Consider the following 12,318-nt stretch of genomic DNA (forward strand, 5'->3'; position numbering starts at 1 on the left):
AAAATAAAGGTTTAAATGTAAATCAAAATAGTTGAAGGCTCTCCAGGGCTTCAATTTTCTTTGAAAGCCTAGTTTGTCTCATACACCCTTTACGTTCTTCCGATCTCATGTGCGTGCCTCCACCGTCAAGAGACATGTCACTTTTGTATTGCTTCATGCTCCATCTCAAAGAAAACTTCTAAAAATACTTAGGAAATGTCACTGGGGGTGCTGGGATGAAATTCAGAGCAGAAAAAAGGCAGGCAAGACAAACTAGGCTTTCAAAGAAAATTGAAGCTCTGGAGAGCCTTCAACTATTTTGATTTATATTTAAACATTTTTTTGAGATTGAAGCCTTGATTAGCTCAGTCTTCTCAAGTTCTCCTTCAGTTCTGATTTATGGGGAAGCCAGGCCAGAGCAAAATGAAGCTAAATGAGGTGTTCTTTAAAATTACCTTGGAGCACTTGGAGGAGGGAAGGAAAACTGACAAGGAGACTCGAAGGAAGGTGACGAAATGGGCTTCTGAAACCCCAAATCTTGGGGAGATGGGATGATTGTGAGGGGAGGGCTTGGAGAAGAAGGAGCCTGGGCTCCAGGCCCCACGTCACAGTCCTGCAGGCGCTATCCTCTGGCTTTCCAACAATATTGAGCTCAGTTAGCAAATGATACCTTTGGAAAGTGTGGTTGGCAGTGATTTTCAGGGACTTTTATAACAAATCTGAGGAACTTTTTCAGCATAGGAAGGAATAGTAAAAATGACAAGCAATAGGTGAGATTCAAAGCTTATTCTGGCAGTCAATGGAAGGGTTATATAGTACAGGTATATATATCGAGAGGCAGCAATGTCTCTGTAATGCCAAGTGAGCATCGAACTAAAAGGGCCACCTGTCCTTTTCTCTCAGGTGGAGTGTACTGTTTGAGCTAAGTACCTGCTCCCCTGCCCCCAAAACTAATGTGAATCTCTAATGACTTCTGAGCCTGGCCATGAAGACCCTTCTAATCTTACTTCCTCCTCTACTCTAGGTAAATATCTCATTCTTTTCATTGTTTTTCTCCCATGAACATAGTCTCATTTCTGATTTTTCTTGCTTCATTCCTCAAATCTGCTCTCTCCTGCCCCTTGCTTCTCCAAATTCCATGCATCCTTCAAAGCCCAGGGTAAGTTTCACCTTCACTATGAAATTTTATCTGATCACCCTTGGTCTTGCTTCTCTTTTACACCTTGAGCTTCTGTAGTCCTTAAGAGTCAGCACCACGGGTCTGAAAGGCAGCTGGATAGGATGCCAAGTCTAAAATCAGGAAGACTCACCTTCCTGAGTTCAAGTCTGTCCTCAGACACTAACTGTGTGATCCAGGGCAAGTCACTTACCCCTGTTTGCCTCAGTTTCTCAATCTGTAAAATGAATTAGAGAAGGAAATGGCAAACTCCTCCAGTATATTTGCCAAGAAAACCCCAAATGGGGTCACCAAGAGTTCCATGTAACTGAAAGGAGTAAACAATAGCAACAACCAAGAGTTTAGCATTTAATTGTTCTTTAACTGCTTCAGGACTATAAGACTCATCTTCTCCACTAGAGTGTACACATCCCAAGGGCAGGGGCCATGACTTACATGTCTATCTCCTCTTCCACATAGTGCTTGGCACAGAGTAGGTGATGCACAAATACTTGTGGCTTGACTGATCCATTCACTTATTGGTGACTCATTTATACCAATTTGATCTCACTCAGTGGATTCTCTTATTTTCCACTGTGCTATTTTCAGAGGTGTGCTGGAGTTAGCTCAAACCCAGCTCCTAAGGCAATTGTTAAATTTTCAATGTGAGCATTTACATCTTGGAAATTAGTAAATGCTACAAATCAGAGTTTGATATATTGTTTGTTGATTGTCTAGACTTCAGGAAGTGATGAAGAAAATATTAATGATAGAGATTAAGCTCAAAAATGTGTCATGCATATACTTTCTCCCCAAAGAGTCAGTAATTAAACATTTACCAGTACACTCCTGGTTATGTTGAAACTAATTGTTTAATCAGTAAATACATCCAAACCCCTTTAAACCTGTTTATATTTTGGCCTGATTTTTTGGAGTATGACTGAATACTTCTACAATTCTGAGGAAGCACAAGTAAAGACAAATATTCACTGAAAGAACAATTATCCTAAGTATTTCTTACTTTAATAATCCAATATTTTAAGGATCTGTGGTTAATCACCATGGGTACTCCCATTACTGATGAAGATCACAACCTTTCTGTTACTTAGTAGATGGTACTTAAAGACTGTGGCCAAAATACTCATCATCCTGTGGTCAACCTGCTGATAAGCCTCTTGGGATTTACCTAAATTGGTCTAAAGAATATGGATATACAATTCACCTTTAGGCTGCTATATTAAGACTTTCTTTTCTTTTTTTCTTCCTGCACCCTTTATTGGAAGACTATTAAAGATAGTAATCAGATAAACAATAAAACAATCTGGTTTTCTTTCTCAATAGTTAACACAGAAGAGCAGCACTAAAACAATTTTCAGACAACAATCATTGTCTCTAGGTAATATATAAATAACTAAAGCAAATAAAATCAATTTATCTGGCATCAGTGATCACCGTTCCTGGACAAATCTGCAAAGCTTAACAAAAATTGTCTGAACTGTGGCAGCTAGGTGGCACAGTGAATATAGCACCAGCCCTGGAGTCAGGAGGACCTGAGTTCAAATCTGGCCTCAGACACAGCACACTTAGTAGCTGTGTGACTGGCAAAGTCACTTAAACCCCAATTGTCTTGCCAAAAAAAAAATTATCTAAACATAAGACAGCTAATGAAAAGGAGGTGTTTTATACATATTAAAATATATACTTCTATATATTTTTATATATATTCTATAAAATATATACTTCTATAGTGATACAAATAACCTATACTTATCTTTTTACATTTTTGTTACAGAAGACCATTTTCAGAAATGATTAATTTGTATACAAAATTTCCTATCTCTTGGTTGGCACCAGCATCACAGTCATTCAAGAAATGAATATGAGTGACAAGCTCTAAAGATGACCTGATGTGTGGCATTACTAGAGGACTTAAAATCTCTCTTTAGAAATCTGTTCTCTCATTGTTGGAAAGTTGAGGGAAAGGAGGGGCTGCTATGCAATTGATCTCCCGAGTATTTTCTGGTTTTCCATTTTCTTTGTGACACACAAAGGGAGATGAAATGGACACAGCATTTTTTAGAAAGCAAAATAGTCAGGGGCCGCCAGGTAGCACAGCGAGTAAGAGCACCGGCTCCAGTGTTGAGAAGACCTGGAGATCGAATCCCGGGCTCAGACACTTAGCACCCACCCAGAAACACCTGGCCGTGTAACCTTGAGCACGTTACTTAACCCCAATTGCTTAGGGGAGGCCAGGTGGCTCAGCGAGTAAGAGCACCGCTCTAGTGTCGAGATGACTTGGATCAAATCTGGGCTCAGATACTCAGCACCACACCTAGAAATAACTGGCTGTGTAACCTCGAGCAAGTTACTTAACCCCAATTGATTAAAAAAAAAAAAGCAAAATAGTCATTTATTCAACCTCTTGTCATGCCAAAATATTCTTTGCATTAAGATACTATAGTTAGAACACTTTTTATAAGCAAGCACAATGGACATTAAATTATATTTCATATAACTAATCATAAAAGTGAGAAGTAAAAATGACTTCTTGGTTCCTTTTAGCATCACTGGTAAACATAATTCAGCAGCAGACATTTGAGACACCCAATCTCTTAGTAAAGTATGCCACATGAATAGTAATCATGTTATTTTTACTTTACTTTAATCCCTTTCTTAATTCAATATTAATAAAGACAACAAACTTTTTTTTTTCATTCATTAAGTGTTTATTATGTGCCAGACATTTCAGTAAGGCTAGAAATACAAAGGAGGGCAAAAGACAGTCCTTGATCTCAAGGATCTTTTCCTCTAATAGATTTAGGTAATTTAATTATGTGAGTTTCAAAAACTTGCACAGGATCACAGAGGTAATCAGTGTATGAAGAGGGATTGAGCCTCAGTTTTCTCCGGTCCAAGTGTCTCTTAATCCGACCTTCAGTCAATTGATCAATAAGCATTTATTCAATGCCCACTATGCTAAGCACATAAAGGTACTGTGATAAGGACAGAAAGACCAAAGCAAAAAGAATCTTTGCCCTTCAGGGGCTTCAGTCTAGTTGGGGGACCACATGTATATATAAAGGTAGATATCATAAGGGTTACAAAAGAGACCCAGGGTGATAGCAGGTGGATCGGGAGGATGAGGGAATCAAAGAAGGCCTCATGTAGAATGTGACATTTGAAGAGAACACAGGATAATGAGAGATAGAGGTGGGGAGAGAGTCTGTTCCTGGCATATAGAATGGTCAGGGCAAAGTCAAGGAGGCAGGCTCATAAATCCAGAGCTGGAAGTTATTTTAGAGACCAGCTAGTCCAAACCTCTCATTTTATAAATGAAGAAGCTTGTAAATGGTCAACTGTAAGAAAGTCGTTTTGACTGGGAGAGTAATATACAATAATGGAAAGAACCCTGGCTCTCATTTCCTATGATACTTACTGCCTATGAGACCTTGGGCATGTCGCTTATCCTCTGTGGGTTTCAGTTTCCTCATCTTTAAAATGAGGAGTTTGGATTAGACAGCTTCCAAGGTTCTTTCCATCTCTAGATATATGATCTTTTTTTTTTAATATTTATTAATTTGTTTCCTTTTAGTTTACAGGATTCAATTCCAAAATTCCTTGAATTTCACATTTTATCCCCCTCCTTCCCCTCCCCCAAGACAACAAACTTTTTAAACGGTATATTTACTGAGATTCCGGCAGTGGTTTTATGTAACAAGACATATATAGCACACTAGTCCTGTCACCTGACATGCTCTTAGCAAATCAGCTTCAATATGAAGCCATTAAATATCAAAAACCTGCTTTTTACATGCTAAATATTTTCATCAAGTGTGCAATTAAACACAGTTAATTAACTTATAGCAAGAATAAGGAATTATATACTTGAAACAATGCAGCTAGAACACAAATCACACAAAAAAATAATGGTCACTGGTTACAATAGACTTTCCCTGGCTAGTTAAAACTTAAAATAGTATAAAACATGCAAAATATTTTAGAATATTATAGCTATCTATACCAAAAAAAGCCCAACCCAGTATCTCTATGAAATGATTCCCTCCAAAGTGTAACCAAAATTAATTCAAATTATGTAACATTTTACTGCTAAAAATATTCAAAAGATTGAAGTGGAGGTAAGTTTCCAAGGTTTCGGAGCTCACTCATGCTGCCAAGTGCTGTCTTTGCTACTTGAAGTAGTTATCAGACAGCCAAGCTCCAGAATGCCTCATTTACTAAGTTCAGCAAAGGGATGGACTTCTACAAACCAGCTCTTGGCCCCCCTAGGAAGCAGTGTCTTTCCTGACCAAAATAGAGAGGATGTGCAAGGGTCAAAAGGCATACTATTCAGCTAGCTAAAATAATAGTGACCATCTCCCCGTCCCATCCAATCCTATCTCATAGTACCCCTTCCCTAGGTAAACAAAAAATTAAGGGAAAAATAATATACATCTACAAACAGAAAGATTTTGAAGGCATTAATGTCATGCCCTTGCTTCAAAAAGACTATCTAGTTATTTGGGTACCTCTAATTTGTCACTTTAAACACATCTTTAGGATGTGTATTATCTCCCAGATCTAAAAATTCTGGGGAGAAAAACCAAACCAAACAAAGAAGGTGAATGTACCCCATGTAATAAACAGCAGGTGACAATCATGGCCTTGTCCCACCCGCAGCCTCAGGCTCTAAAAACACAGAAGCTCTCATGCAATCGTAAATTTTACAGTTGACGTTTTCTTTAGACATTGCACTTTCTGGTAGGGAGATCTTGGGGGTCCTGGGGTTATGCTGACTCTGGACCTGATCCAGTGATCTTCTTTCTCTTCTTCTTGACATGTTTCTTGTGCTTCTTTTTCTTTTTTGTCTTTTCTGTGGTCTTTTCTCTCTCCTCACTGCTTTTCTTTTTCTTTGCTTGCACCTCTCCTATACAATCTGGTTCTGATAAAGATTCAGATGATGCAGGTTTATCTTCAGAATTTATCTTCTTTCTTTTCTAGCTCAGACTTTTGAGATCCTTCTCTCTCTCATGTTCATGTTTCGACTTCTTTTTTTTCTTAATGCTAACCTTACTATCTGACTCGGATTCTGTTATGAAGCATTTGGAAGATCTATGTGAACGATATTTCTTTTTTCTTCTTTTTCCCTTGTGTTTCTTATCTTCATCTTCCAAATCTGAAGAACTGTTGGAAGAATCAGAGCTCGATGAAGAAGAGGATGAAGACCTACCAGATTTCTTCTTTTTCTTTTTCTCTCTTTTCTTTGATGAGCTCTCACTTCCTCCTAACAGTTTCTTCCTGTGTTTTTCCAGCTCCCTTTCCCAGTTCTCATTCATTTTTTCTTCGAATTCAGCTACTGCCTTGGAGCCTTTCTTTTTCTTCTCCAACTGTTCTTTCACTTCTTCCCATGTGGGCCTTGCCTGATTCAGATAATCCTGTATTGTGGGCCCCTCAGACTGAGCCCCTCGAGATCTGGCCATGGCTATGGGATTCACATAAGCCACCCAGTTATCTCTCTTGCTCATGGTGCCAGGCGGCTGCCCATGCTGCTGCTTGGCCAAGAGACTAAGGGGCTGTGGGCGGCTCCAGCGGTGGCAGCGACTCCTCCTCCTTTCCATACTAAGCCTTTCTAGCCAGATTGTACTTGCCAGAGCATATGCTCTCCTTCCATAGCTCCCAGTCACTTCTATGCCTTGACAAGGATATGAGTTAGACTTCAGCAAAGGAAGCATTTCTATGATACATTTTTATTTGTTTGGGTTAAAATCTCTATCTTTCCTACGATAAACCATTTTTGTTTGGATTAAAATCTCTATCTTTTCTACTATAAGCCTATCTTCTACATGTCCCCTTTGAGAAGAGAGTGTGGTAGAGTAGAAGAAGCACTCCTGTGGAGGGAAGAGGGTGGGTTCAAATCCAGACTCTAGAATTTACCTTCTGTGTAATGGTGGGCAATTCATTTAACCTTTCACGGCCTCTATTGACTTATGCAGTCTGTAAGAAGGTTGGACTGGATCAAGGGTTCTTAACTTCTTTTGTGTCATTTATTCCTTGGACAATCTGGTAAAACCTACTATCTTCTCAAAATAATGTTCTCTTGCCTACATCTATAATTGAAGGAAATGCTAATTTTCAGTTAGTGAAAATAAATATGTAATTTTTAAAAATTCTATCCAAGGTCTTGATTCCCTGAAATCCCTCCATTGATCCTCAACCCAAAGTTAGGATGAGATGACCAGATGATCTCCAAAGTCCCTTCCAAGTCTAATACCCAGTAAATCTGGAAACTGGCTCTGCCACTGACTAAATAAGTAAACCTGGTAAAGATAAGAGGTTAACCTTCTAGGGCTTCAGTTTCCTTTATCTTTAAATTAGGAGAGTGATCTCTTATGTTCATTTCAATTACTACCAATCTATGGTTCCTTGAGTTTCTTTTTTTACATACTTTTTACTAGATAGCCAACTATTGGTCAAATATTTCGTTTTTCTCTGCAGTACAAAATCCCAGAGTCTTAGAGTTTAGAAGGGACATCAGCAGTCATTTAGTTCATCTGCTAATTTGGGCCGCTGGAATTTCTTACAACAAGGATGTCAAACTCCTTGTCTAGCTGTCACATGGACTAAACCAGATTAAAGTGAACTTGGGAAATGTTTAAAAAAGAGATTGAAAATATAATACAACATAGATGATGTTAATTTGTGGCTTTTTAAATTTTTTTTGCTTTTTGGAGGGGGGAGGGCAGGGCAATTGGGATTAAGTGACTTATCCAAAGTCACATGGCTAGTAAGTGTTAAGTGTTTGAGGTCGAATTTGAACTCAGGTCCTCCTGACTCCAGGGCAGGTGCTCTATTCACTGCACCACCTAACAGCCCCAATTTGTGGCCAAGACAATATTTGGCCCCCAGCTATCTGCTTCTATTTGAGTTTGATATCACTGTTTTACAAATACGTTGATTATTTCCAATTTATCCTGTATATAGCTTATTTGTACACAGATGTTCACATGTTGTCTCCCCATCAGATGTGAGCTCCTTGAGAGGGCTGGCTTTTGCCTTTCTTTGTATTCCCAGCATTTAGCACAGTGTCTAGAACAACAGTAAACACTTAATACATTTTTATGCACTGATTGACATCTAACCTCTATTTGAAGACCTCTAGTGATGGGGAATTTGCCTTATTGTGAGGCAGTTCATTTAACATTTGCACAGTATGGATAGAGCACGAGAACTGGAGTCAGGAAGATCTGAGGATCAACTTCTGAACTTGGATAAGTCACTTACCCTCTCCCAGCCTCAATTTCCCCATCTGTAAAATGGTGATGATAATAGCACAGGATTGCTGTGAGGATTAAATTAGGTAACACATGTAGAAAACTGTGCAAACCTTAAAGTGCTATATAAATGATTTCTATTGGAATCACTACTACTACTACTACTATACTATGAAGTGGGTAATACATTCTCATTTTACTGATGAAGAAGTAGAAGAGGAGAGAGATTGAGTGGTTTGCCCATGGATACACATCCATTATGGGTTGGAGTACAGATTAGAACCCAGGCCCCTGATGCCCAGTCCAGAGCTTTTTCAGTGTTCTATGTTGCTATGCTATCCTTTGACTGTACTGATGAATGTCCTGTCCCATCACCCACAGGATATGGACTTTGAATTGTTTACCTAGTGGAGAGAACTGCACTGAAGTCATTCACATCTTACCATTCTGTCTTCTTCATAACTGGGGCACTAATTAGCAAAATGGTTCATCAGACACAGGAGTGCAGTTCACAGCAAAGAAGTGGCAAAATAAAGTCAAAAGGACCCCATGGCAACATGACTCAAGGGCTTGGGCCTCAAGGGTATTGCACTCCAACTAGCTTCAGACCACAGCTCCATGCTGAACATGACTTGTTTTCATTAGATGTGAGAGAATTAAGCAATCCCACAAGGCTACTCTGCCCCTCCTGCTTCTCATGTGAGCTCAGACTCTCACTGGCTATAAGTCTGACTATACAAGGCTGCAATGAGCACCACAGGTTTGGAAGATAATAAGCAGACACTTTGGCTGCAGCAGAGTATGTACTGGGAAGTGGTGGGACAAATGGAACAGAGACACAGGTTAAGACTGTGGTAGGCCCTGAATGCCAAACTTTGGGTATTTTTCAAGTGATAAAGTTAGTCCATGTAGATGTTAGTACCCTCAAGGTCAGAACTCTCCAAAGGACAGGGTGGTACTTGTCTAGAACCCTGCTGGGAAGATGGTCCTTTCTACTTTTCTCTGCAGGGAGGAAATAGCTATGGTTTTGGCTTTCTGGAGTGTGCTCAGTGTTTGGTACCAAAGGAAAGAGTCTGGCTTCCTTAGTAGATGTCACTCAAATCCAACTGTGCTAAGTGGTACCATATAGGCCTAAGGGATTCCCTATTTCCAAAGCAGCTACCATTCCCAGAGGGCAGCGGGTATACCCGGTACAACACAGCACAGCACACTTCAAGGCACTAGATAGCATTAAGCCAAAACTAACAGCCTGTGATATATTCCCAGCTCAACAAGGAAACATTTTTATTGATTCAGAAATCAATGGCTATGCATCATTGGTGGCTCATATAGCAATACGGCTGATGTCCCTTTGGCTCTGGCAGGAAAGAGAGATTGACAAATGTGGTTTGCTTTGGTAGTCCTGCCCTTGAACTTGGGAGAAGGCGCTGGGTCCAAAAGAGAAAGAAACAACCATATTTTGTTGTGTAGTAGAAAAAAAGAAATCGACTTGGAATTTGATAGTCTATCAGGGGTGGGGAACCTGAGGCCTCAAGGCCACACACAAGTGGCCTTCGAAATCCTTTATAGAATTTTTATAGAACTACAGAATTTTACAGAACAAATCTTTTTGGTGGATTCGTTCTATAAAATTTGGATTCAGTCAAAAGGCTCCACTTAAGGCTTTAGAAGGCCCCATGTGGGCTCCAGGCCTCAGGTTCTCCACCCCTGGTCTAGATTCTAGTCCTGGGGTCTACCACTTACTAGTCACATGATTGTTAGTGAGTCACTTCTCCTCAGTGAGGCTGTTTCCTAATCTGTAAAGTAGAGATACTTATGCTTTGTGTTTCACAGGGTTATTGTGCAGATCAGATGAGTTAAAGGATATAAAAGCACTTTGAAAACTGTACAGCACTTATGGAAGCCCAAGATGATACTATTTGTGCTCCTTTGTTCCCAGTATGCCCTGGACATACACACTCTTAGCTTATCTCTAGTAAACTACAAATTCTGTGACATACTCCCTCCCTCCTTCCCATGTTTATCAGTCAATTAACAAACATTTATTAGGTGACTTCTATATGCCTATTACTGTCTTAACGTGCTGTAGACACAAAGACAAAAGTGAAGTGGTCCTTGTCCTCAAGGTGCTTACATTCTAATAGGGAGAAACAAGATGTACACTTAGGGGTGTATATAGAATATATATATATATATATATATATATATATAATAGATAACTAGATATTTTAGGGAAGGGAGGGGGATCAAGACAGGCTTCAGGAAAAAGGGAGTGCTTGAACTAAATTTTGAAGGAAATAAAGGATTCTCAGACATGTAGGGGAGGAGAAAGGGCATTCCAGGGATAGCAAAGCCAGAGAGCTATTAAGTGCCTTATATGAGGAACACTAAAAAAAGTCCGTTTGCTGGACTGTGGCAGCTAAGTGTCTCAGTGCATAGAGTGCAGGGTCTGGAGTCAGGAAGACTCATCTTCCTGAGTTCAAATCTGGCCTCAGACACTTACTAGCTATGAGCAAGTCACTTACCTCTCAGTTACTTTATTTGTAAAATGATCTGGAGAAGGAAATGGCAAACCAGTATCTTCACCAAGAAAACCCCAAACGGGGTCACGATGAGTAGGATGCGACAGAAAAATGACTGAATGACAACAAAGGCATACATGAAGATGAGTAATTTATAATAAGGCGAGAAAGTCTGGTTGGGGCCAATTTGTGCAGGACAGTTAATGCAAAGTAGAGGAGTTTATCTTTGATCTCAGGGAACCACTGGAGTTTGTCATAGGGTAACATGATCAGAATTGTGTTTTAGAAAAATCACTTGAGTAGCTATGTGGAGATTGAATGGTAATGGTGCAAGGCTTGCTACAGAGAGTCTAAGTAGGGGGCTAATACAATGGGTCTGAGATAGACTGATGACTGAGTGGAAATAGAGGCATGAATATAAGACATGAGGAGGTAGAAGTGATAAGATAATGTGGAAAATAAATGTGTATATGGGTTGAGGGAGAGTGAGGACTTGAGGGTGACATTGAGGTTATGAACCTGGGTGACTGGAAGGATGGCCATGCCCCAAAACAGGGAAGTTTGGAAGAGACGTGTTATAGCATAAAAATATAATGATTTCTCTTTTGAATATGTTAAATAAGTTTTAGATATATAGGACTTCCATTCGAAATACCCAAATGGTGGTTATTCAACTAGAGCTCAAGACTGAAACAAGGGCTGGATATATAGACCTGGGAGCCTAGAGATGATACTTAAATCTGATATCCATGATGAGATCATGGAGAGAGTGTTTAGAGAGAAGAGGGCCTAAGGCAGAGCCCTGTGGTATATCCACAGTTAGGGACCACAATATTGATGATGAACCAGCAAAGAACTGAAAAGGAGTCATCAGATAGGTGGGATAAGAAATAAGAAAGAGCAGTTTCAGGACACTGCAGAAAAGCAGAGGACAAACATACCCAGTAGGATCTAGTCCTCTCGGATTGAATTGGAGGGTTGGCTAAAACATTCCTACTTAGACACGTGTGGAATTCTGCTCAGTGTTAGTAACTCCTCAGTGTTAGTGACTCAGTCTCCATGAGTTAGGCTCCTTTCTCTCTAGGAGCTTTCTGCAAATCACAGCCGAGGCAGGGACCTACTCTCAAGAATGGCACTATTTCTGCATGCCTGGAATATTAGAAATATTTTTCTCTTCTTGACAATAATTTATACTGTGGATCATCCTCCCCTTCTAGATATTCTCTGCTCTTCCGGGTGTTCCTCCCTCTGTCCCTCTCTTTTTTCTCCTTTACCTTCCTTCCTTCCTTCTTTCCTTCTTCCCTCTGTCCCTCTCTTTTTCTTCCCTCTTTCCCTCCCTCCCTCCTTTCCTTCCTTCCTTCCTTCCTTCCTTCCTTCCTTCCTTCCTTCCTTC

The 12,318-nt window shown here is 39.9% G+C and overlaps 1 long non-coding RNA gene and 1 pseudogene across 1 annotated transcript in view; both read right to left on the reverse strand.

Moving 5' to 3' along the window:
* The window catches only part of LOC138153492 (uncharacterized), a 604,705-nt gene that overhangs the window by 58,339 nt on the left and 534,048 nt on the right, over nt 1–12,318 (reverse strand). The gene's annotated exons all lie outside the window — the stretch shown is intronic.
* On the reverse strand, nt 5,920–6,674 carry LOC138153483 (protein FAM133B pseudogene; annotated as a pseudogene).

The sequence above is a fragment of the Petaurus breviceps genome, unplaced genomic scaffold, assembly GCF_028583685.1.
Source record: "Petaurus breviceps papuanus isolate PSGF00001 unplaced genomic scaffold, PetGlider_PUasm1.0 151, whole genome shotgun sequence".
Taxonomy (NCBI): Eukaryota; Metazoa; Chordata; class Mammalia; order Diprotodontia; family Petauridae; genus Petaurus; species Petaurus breviceps.